We start from the raw sequence: 8,818 nt of genomic DNA, 5'->3' as shown, positions 1-8,818 counted from the left end.
GAGAGAGGAAAGAAAGAAAGAAAGAAAGAAAGAAAGAAACAAACAAACAAACAAACAAACAAACTGTGCAGATGCAGTGGTGGATGCCAATGGCTCAGTACAGGGAAGCAGAGGCAGGGTCACTGAGAGCCTGCTCTATATTATGGTTTCAGGACAGTCATGGCTTCGTAGAAAAATTGTCACACCTCCCCCCAAAACAATGAAACAACAAAAATGATTAAACACAAATATAGGTAGAATTTAAATTGTAAAGACGCTAGAAGAAAACAATGAAACTGTTAGTAACTTTGGGTTTGGCAGAGTTTATTTATTTACTTATGTGTAGGGGGTGGGCAGGCATGTTCATGCACACATGTGCACACATGTGGTACATGTATGAATGTCAGAGGACAACTTTATTGAATCAGCTCTCTTCTTCCACCATGTGCGATACAGCTCAGGCCATCAGACTTGGCAGCAAGTGCCTTGTGGCTGAGCCATTCTGCTGGCCCTGGCAAAGATTTCTTAAAGGGAACACAAAGAAGACATGGGAGATGACTCAGTTGGTAAGTGATTGTGACACAAGCACAAGGACCCCTGCACCCATAGAAAAGGCTAGGCAGCTATTCATGTGTTAAATCCCAGATCTGGGGAAGATCCCTCAGGCTTGATGGACAGTCAGCCAGCCTAGCCACTCGGTAAGGTATAGCTTCAATGAGAGAACCTATCTCAAAAAATAAGGTCCAGGACTGGAGAAATGGTTCAGCAGTTAAGCATTTATACTTCTTTTGCAGAAGAAAAGCTTGGGTTCTAACAGTCATGTCAGACAGCTCAGAACTGCCTGTAACTCCAGCTCCAGGAAATCTGATGCTTCTGGTCTCCTCTGTCACACACACACACACACACACACACACACACACAGACATAGAGACACACACACAGAAGACACAGAGAGACATAGAGACACACAGAGAGATAGACACACACACACAGAGGGACATACAGACACACAGACACACAGAGAGACACAGACACACACACACAGAGACATAGAGACACACAGAGATACACAAACACACTCACAGAGACACAGAGAGACATAGAGACACACAGGGAGACAGAGACACAGAGACGTACACACAGAGAGAGTTAAAAATAATAAATAGGACTTGAGCATTGTCTTCGCCGTTAAGAGCAATTGTTTTTACAGAGGACCTAGGCTCAGTTCCCAGCACTCAAGTCAAGCAGCTCACAACCATAGGAGGTAGAAGACCCACCCTGAATGTAGGTGGCACCATAGCACAGCCTGGTATCCTGGACTAAAGAAAAGGGAAAAGGAGGGAAAAAAGAGGAAGCCAGCTGAGTATGCTCTGTATTCTGACTCAGTGTGATGATTCACTTCCCACTCCTGGCCTTCCCTCCAGGTGGACTTCAGTTCTCTGAAGTGTGAGCCAGAGTAGACCCTTACTCCCTTAGGTTGTGTTTTGTTAGGTATCTAAGCACAGGAAGAAGGAAGACAGCTGAACGTATAAACAGCTGTCCTCTCTCATATACAAGCCCGTTAATGTTCTGTCATGGCAGAGAGGGGTTCAAGCGGTAGTTAACACATTGTCTTCCTCAGTGGTACAACCATGCCCATCTTGAATGTTAGCCCCCACCCATGCTCCTGTAAGTAACTTCAGTTAAACTCATAGATTCGCCAAGCTAGACTTGATAATTTCTTGTGTCTGTCATTGGTGCCTTACCAGGAGTGAATAGGCATTCGCTCATCTCCCCAGCAAAAGCTTATGCAACACAACACAATAAACTGTGGCTTATGCAATTCTAGAGATGGAGCAGTCCTACAATCTGCCATCTGCAGCTTGGAGCCCCAGGGAAGTTGGTGGCATAAATCCCGTCTGAGTCAAAAAGGCTGAGAACTGATGACTCTCCCTTAAAGAGCCAGTGCCCACACTGAGGTCTGTCTTGTGATGCTTTCTGAGAGAAACTCATACAGTGCTTCCTGCTGTGCCTTACTGTCCTTTTACCACCTCTCCTCTTAACCCTTGGGATTAAGCCTGTATTAAAATATCTTTAAGCCTCAACTCTACTTCATTTTTTTAAAAAAAGACCCAAAAGAAATTGGTAGGTTATAGTTCTCACGTAAGAGGAGATGTATATGATACAAGACCCAGGCAGAGTGACTTCTCCTAAGTGCTGAGCTTGTAGGTTTGGGCCACAATGGATAGCCCACATTTTCAATTCAGACTTCTAATGGATTGGATGAGGCCCAACTACATGAGAAAGGCATTCACTTTACTCAGTCTACTGATTCAAATGTTATCTCATTCAGAATATCCCCATGGATGGTCCCAGAACGATGTTTGGCCAAAGAGATGGAGGCTGTCTGTCTCGGTCAGGTTGCCACAAAAAATAAATTATTCTAAATTATCTCCTTATCGTGTTGGCATCCATATAAGCCTCCCCAAGCCATACTTAATCTCTAAATAAAACCAGTATCAAGGTCATAATACTGCCTAATATGATACGACTATCCTGCGTCTAGCCACACTTGCAAGCCCCTTCTACTGAAGAGAAGGCAACATCCCTGAGTGATGTGTGTTCTCTTTGGGAGACAGCTGTGCTACCACATCAGTTCACACCATTCTTTACTTTGCTAGCCCATAACTTAAATACCATGGTATAAAAATAACAATACGATCCGCTCCAGCAGTTCCAAATCTGGAACCCGAGCGATGAATCGAGCATTTGTGACCGTTGGGACCGCCAGTTTTGACAAGCTTGTCGCTCACGTGGTTGCCAATGATTAAAGGCCGTGAATTTGGTGGTTTTTTTGTTTTGTTTTGTTTTGTTTTGTTTTTTCGAGACAGGGTTTCTCTGTGTAGCCCTGGCTGTCTTAGAACTCACTCTGTAGACCAGGCTGGCCTTGAACTCATTAATTCACCTGCCTCTGCCTCCCAAGTGCTGGGATTAAAGGCATATGCCACCACTGCCCAAAGGCCATGAATTTGGAAGGAGAGGTACATGGGAGGCTTGAAGGGAAGAAAGGGAAGGGAGTGATTATATAATCTCAAAAAATAAATAAATAAAAGATTTTTTTTTTTTTTTTGGTTTTTCGAGACAGGGTTTCTCTGTGTAGCCTTGGCTGTCCTGGAACTCACTCTCTAGACCAGGCTAGCCTCGAACTCAGAAATCTGCCTGCTTCTGCCTCCCAAGTGCTGGGATTAAAGGCTTGCATCATCACCGCCCGGCAAATAAAAGATTTTTAAAGATTTTTAACCTTCTAGGGGATGTGGAGATAAACCAGGTGGAGGAAGAAGTGGGTTGGAGAGCAAATTGCCACAGGCTCCTATGACTCCTTGAGGAATCCTGCTTTACCATACGCTCTGTATGCTCTGAGATGGTTCCCACCACACCACTGAAACAACACAAAGAACCCGAGGCCAAGGCGGTGGCTGCTTCCTCTTTCTTCATGGAAATCTCCCCAGGGGATTGTCCCCTCCACTTCAGGCTTATGGATAGGTGAGTCAGATTCTGCTACTAAACAATGCAGGTTGCACCCTGATTTGCCCTTGAATATCAAAACATACCTTAACTGGCTAAAAAGCTATATATAATCTCGTATAGTAAACAATAAAGTTTGATCTGCACTCTGATGCTGGTCTCCAGAGTCTGAATCCTGGGTATCTTTGTGAGCACTGTCTTCACTTTCACCCCATTTCACGATCCCTGTTCCCACAGAACCTACCATATTTTATACTGTGGTGGTTTGAATAGGTATGGCCCCCATAGGTTCATGAGTTCGAATGCTTGGCCCATAGGTAGTGACACTATTAGGAGGTTTGGCCTCATTGGAGTAGGAGTGGCCTTGTTGGAGAAAGTGTAACACTGGAGGCAGGGCTTTAAGGTCCTATATATGCTCAAGCTACACCCAGTATGACACAGTCTCCTTCTGCTGCCTGTGGATCAAGATGTAAAACTCTCAGGTTCTCCAGTACCATGTCTGCCTGCATTCTGCCACACTCTTGCCATGATGATAATGGATTACACTCTGAACCTGTAAACCAGCCCCAATTAACTGTTGTCCTTGATAAGAGTTGCCTTGGTCATGGTATTTCTTCACATAAAAAAACAAAACAAGGCTGGGTGGTGGTGGTGCATGCCTTTAATCCCAGCGCTTGGGAGGCAGAGGCAGGTGGATTTCTGAGTTCAAGGCCAGCCTGGTCTACAGAGTGAGTTCCAGGACAGCCAGGGCTACACAGAGAAACCCTGTCTCGGAAAAAAAAAAAACAAACCCACTAACTAAGACGTATACTTTAAGTAATTGTAGTTTAATCTATATCTATCACACTGCAAATAGATCTATAAAACACACTTTGATTAGGATGTAAATGGTTGTAAAATAAAAATATTAATGAATAATTTTTAACAATTGGATTTAGGCACAAAGCCTTCTTATCTACTAGCTTTTCCCTTCTTCTGACATCTTAAGTGGAAGCTTGCCATTGCTGTGCATATTTTACATTTTTACACTATAATGAAATCCATAAACTATAATTCTGTAAAGTATATGATGTATCACTCTGCATACTTTTAGTGAATAATTATAACTATACCATTTTTGTTTGGCTCAGAGTTGAGAGTCTTGCTATTTTTATTCTCAAACTAGTCTCAATCTCAAATCTTTTATTATTCTCCCAACAAACTCAGCCTCCCCAGTGCCTAGGACTTCAAGCTACATGACACAGTATTTCACTTCTTCTCATCTTGCTTTGTCCACTTGTGATGGTTTGTATATGCTCAGCCCATGGAGTGGCCCTATTAGAAGGCATGGCCCTGTTGGAGTAGGTGTGTCACTGTGGGTGTAGACTTTAAGACCTTCATCCTAGCTGTCTGGAAGTAGTATTCTGCTAGCAGCCTTCAGATGAAGATGTAGAACTCGCCGGCGGTGGTGGGGCACGCTTTTAATCCCAGCACTTGGGAGGCAGAGACAGGGCAGATTTCTGAGTTTGAGGCCAGCCTGGTCTACAGAGTGAGTTCCAGGACAGCCAGGGCTACAGGGAGAAACCCTGTCTCAAAAAACAAACAAACAAAAAAAGAGAAGATGTAGAACTCTCACCTCTGCCTTTACCATGCCTGCCTGGATGCTGCCATGCTCCCACCTTGATGATAATGGACTGAACCTCTGAACCTGTAAGCCAGCCCCAATTCAATGTTATTCTTTATAAGATTTACCTTGGTCATGATGTCTGCTAATAGTAGTAAAACCCTAAGACACCACTCAATGCTGTGTTTTTGAGATGGATCTGTGTAGATAAATCAAGGTAGACAATTTCCCAGTGAGAAGCAGTTAGATTGTTTCTTATTTCCTTTATTACACTGAAATGAAGCAATGAGCATTGTCTACATGTCTCTTTGTGAACATGTGACTGTTTCTCAGGGGAGGACTTTTCCATGTAAAATAGCTAGGTAGTGTGTGCGTGGTTTGTGTAGCACTGGTTTTATGGGCTGCCATGATTCTGTACCAACAAAGTAGGTGAACCAACAATTGCCATGGCTGCATCTGTGTAACACTAACGATACCTGACAGTCTCCGTTGCCAAGTGTTGCATCGTAGAATCTTGTACTTTAACTTCCACTTTCCTAATTATCAATTTTGGGAGGGATGCTGAGAATCTATCAAGTGCCTGGCACATGCCTTATTATTAGTGTGTGTACGTCTATGCATGCACAAGAGCACACATACCACTGCATGCGTGTGGGGGTGAAAGGACACCTTTTGAGGAGTCGGTTCTCTCCTTTCATCTTTATGTGGGTTCTAGGGATCAAACTCAGGTTGTCAGGCTTGAGTGGCAAGTACTTATTGTGCCAAATAGCCAGCCCCTCCCTCTTTTTAAAACTTTATTTTGAAAGGCTCCCGGGGAGGGAACACCCCCACTCAAGCCACAAGAACTCACGACCACTCAAAAGACTCAGAGACACCGATCTTGATGTAACAGCAAGAGGTATACTTTTAATCAGTGTGCTGAGGTCGAGACCCCATAACCCACGCAGGGGCAGAGGAGCTTGACCCCCAGCTCAGGGAGAGTAGGGTATTTAAAGGAAAAAAACACAACCCAGGGGGAGTGGGGAAGGATAACTGTGGAAAGTGCCAGGGTTCAGGGAACAATCATGGAGAAAGTATCAACCCATTACTTAGCATATGACAGGATTTGAGGAACAATCATAGAGAAATATAGGTCTTTCTCTCTCTCTCTCTCTCTCTCTCTCTCTTCGAGACAGGGTTTCTCTGTATAGCCCTGGCCATCCTGGAACTCACTCTGTAGACCAGGCTAGCCTCGAACTCAGAAATCCACCTGCCTCTGCCTCCCAAGTGCTGGGATTAAAGGAGTGTACCACCACCGCCCGGCGAATATTTTTTTAAATTATGTATTTTTATTTATTTTATTTATATGAGTACACTGTCACTATCTTCAGACACCAAAAGGGGGCATTGGATCCCATTACAGATGGTTGTGAGCCACCATGTGGTTGCTGGGAATTGAACTCAGGACCTCTGGAAGAACAGTCAGTGCTCTTAACCACTGAGCAATTGCTCCAGCCCCTCCACCATTTTTTAATTACTCATAAAGTTGGTTTTTTGTTTGTTTGGTTTTGTTTGAATTCTTGTTTTAGGATCCTTCCTTATCCTAATATCATTAAAGTATACTACCACATATTTTTTCCTAAAGGTAATTGTGTTACTAACTAGCTGTGAAATCTCAGGCAAGTTTCTTCCTCTTTCTAGACCTCAATGTTGTCTTTTGGAAAATAGGGATGGTAACAGTGTCGCCTCACAAAGTTAGTATTAGAGCTATTTATTTGTGCCACACAAGACTTCAAAGTAAATAAATGTCACTCTCAAATTAGGATTCAGTAAGAAGGACACATTTACAAAGATATGGGATGGTGGGGTCTTTACAGGAGAACCCAGGGTAGTGACAGCAGTTCTTCCTGTCCTGAGGCCAAAATTCCAAGTAGGTACAAACAAAACTGCAGTCTCTTCTTCACAAGCTTACTTTCTAATGTGAGGAGACAGATGAGCATTAACAAATACAGCATGTCAGATACTGCAAGAGCTGGAGAATAATGAAGCAAGATTTTAAAAAATGGAGTTGAGGAGATTTGAAATGTAGGGTGATCAGAGGAGTGGCATTCAGTTCAGAGCAGGGATCTGAAGGAAAATCAGGGTTACACAGGTTTATCTAGGACCATAGAGGAATGTAGCTTTTTGTCTTTTTTTTTTTTTTTTTTTTTTTTTTTGCTACTTTGTAAATTCTTCATGGGTTCTTCTCCTGTGTCCTAACAATACCTTCTCTGACACAGCTCAGCTTCTTCTGGCTCAACGCTCTCTTATCTGAACTCTGTTCAATCTTTTCTCTTCTCTAGCACTTCTCAGTCTTCTTTCTTCCTGTACCAGCTTTCTCCTCCAAGCTTACTCTTCTGCCACCTGGACCCTACTCCAATCCTCAATCTCTCTCAGCCTCTTCTGATTTTTTATATCCTCTCCTGTTCCCAGAAGTCCAAGAGGCAAATGACATTAAAGGTCATAGGATCAAGCAGTTCTAATGGCTAACCATTCCCAAAAATTCCCTTGACTGGGGGATCCTTTAAGGGTCAGGCACACAAAATAAATCATATTTATTTTGTTTCCTCCATTTGTTTTAGCTACTAATTATGCCGTCTTGAGGCAGCTCTTTGTAACCATGCTACTGTTGCATTTTTTGCTTCTTTATTTCCAGTGTCTTTGCAAGGTTCTCCTGTGTCTGATGTGATCTTTCTGTTGGTCTCTCAGAGCACATTTACAACTGAGACAGAACCTAAGGGCCATGTTTCTCTTTCCTGGATACCACTTCCTGAACCTTTTATACCCCAGATTATCTTATTCTGGAGTTCCTTGATGACGTCTCTTAATCTCTGCCCCCAATTCTGTGAACCTTTGGTTTGTAGTCCCAACATGGGCATGTAGGAGGTACATTCAGCACAGTCTGTCTTTTTTTTTTTTTTTTTTCCGAGACAGGGAAAAATGTATGTATGTAGCCTTGGCTGTCCTGGAACTCACTCTGTAGACCAGGCTAGCCTTGAACAGCACAGTCTGTCTTAAAAGTCCTGATCATAGGCCTGTCAGTTAGGTGCTGAACATTTCTTATCTAGGCTTTTCTGGCTGGCTAGGCTCTCTTCTTTGAACTTTTTGGGCCAGTGGCCAAAGTTTTCAGAAGACCTGGGAAGCATGTGCCACCCACCATGCCCAGTTTATGTAACTAATTTGAGTGCTGGGGATGAAACAAGGTTCTCTTGCTTGTAGGGTGAGCAATTAACCTGCTCAGTTCTGAGTTTTATTAGTTTTGATGATATACACTGCTTTTTATTTCTAGCAAGTTATAACTGCTTGTTCTGTAAGAAAGTGTGATATAGGGCTGGAGAGATGGCTCAGCGGTTAAGAGCACTGACTGCTCTTCCAGAGGTCCTGAGTTCAAATCCCAGCAACCACATGGTGGCTCACAACCACCCATAATGAGATTGGATGCTCTCTTCTGGTGTGTCTGAAGACAGCTACAGTGTACTCATATACTTTAAATAAATAAATCTTTAAAAAAAAAAGTGTGATATATCTGTTAAAAAGTAGCCTTTATGCCATGCCTTACATAATAAAGAAGGTAATAAAATTCCTGACTCTAATAGACCAATTGGTTGAATTACTCTATTGAAAGCTCTCAAGTCCCATAACATACTCCATTTCCCCGATTCCCCGATTCCTTCCTTCCTTCCTTCCTTCCTTCCTTCCTTCCTTCCTTCCTTC

Source organism: Grammomys surdaster, unplaced genomic scaffold (assembly GCF_004785775.1).
Source record: "Grammomys surdaster isolate TR1022 unplaced genomic scaffold, NIH_TR_1.0 374, whole genome shotgun sequence".
NCBI lineage: Eukaryota > Metazoa > Chordata > Mammalia > Rodentia > Muridae > Grammomys > Grammomys surdaster.
This window is presented reverse-complemented; position numbering follows the sequence as displayed.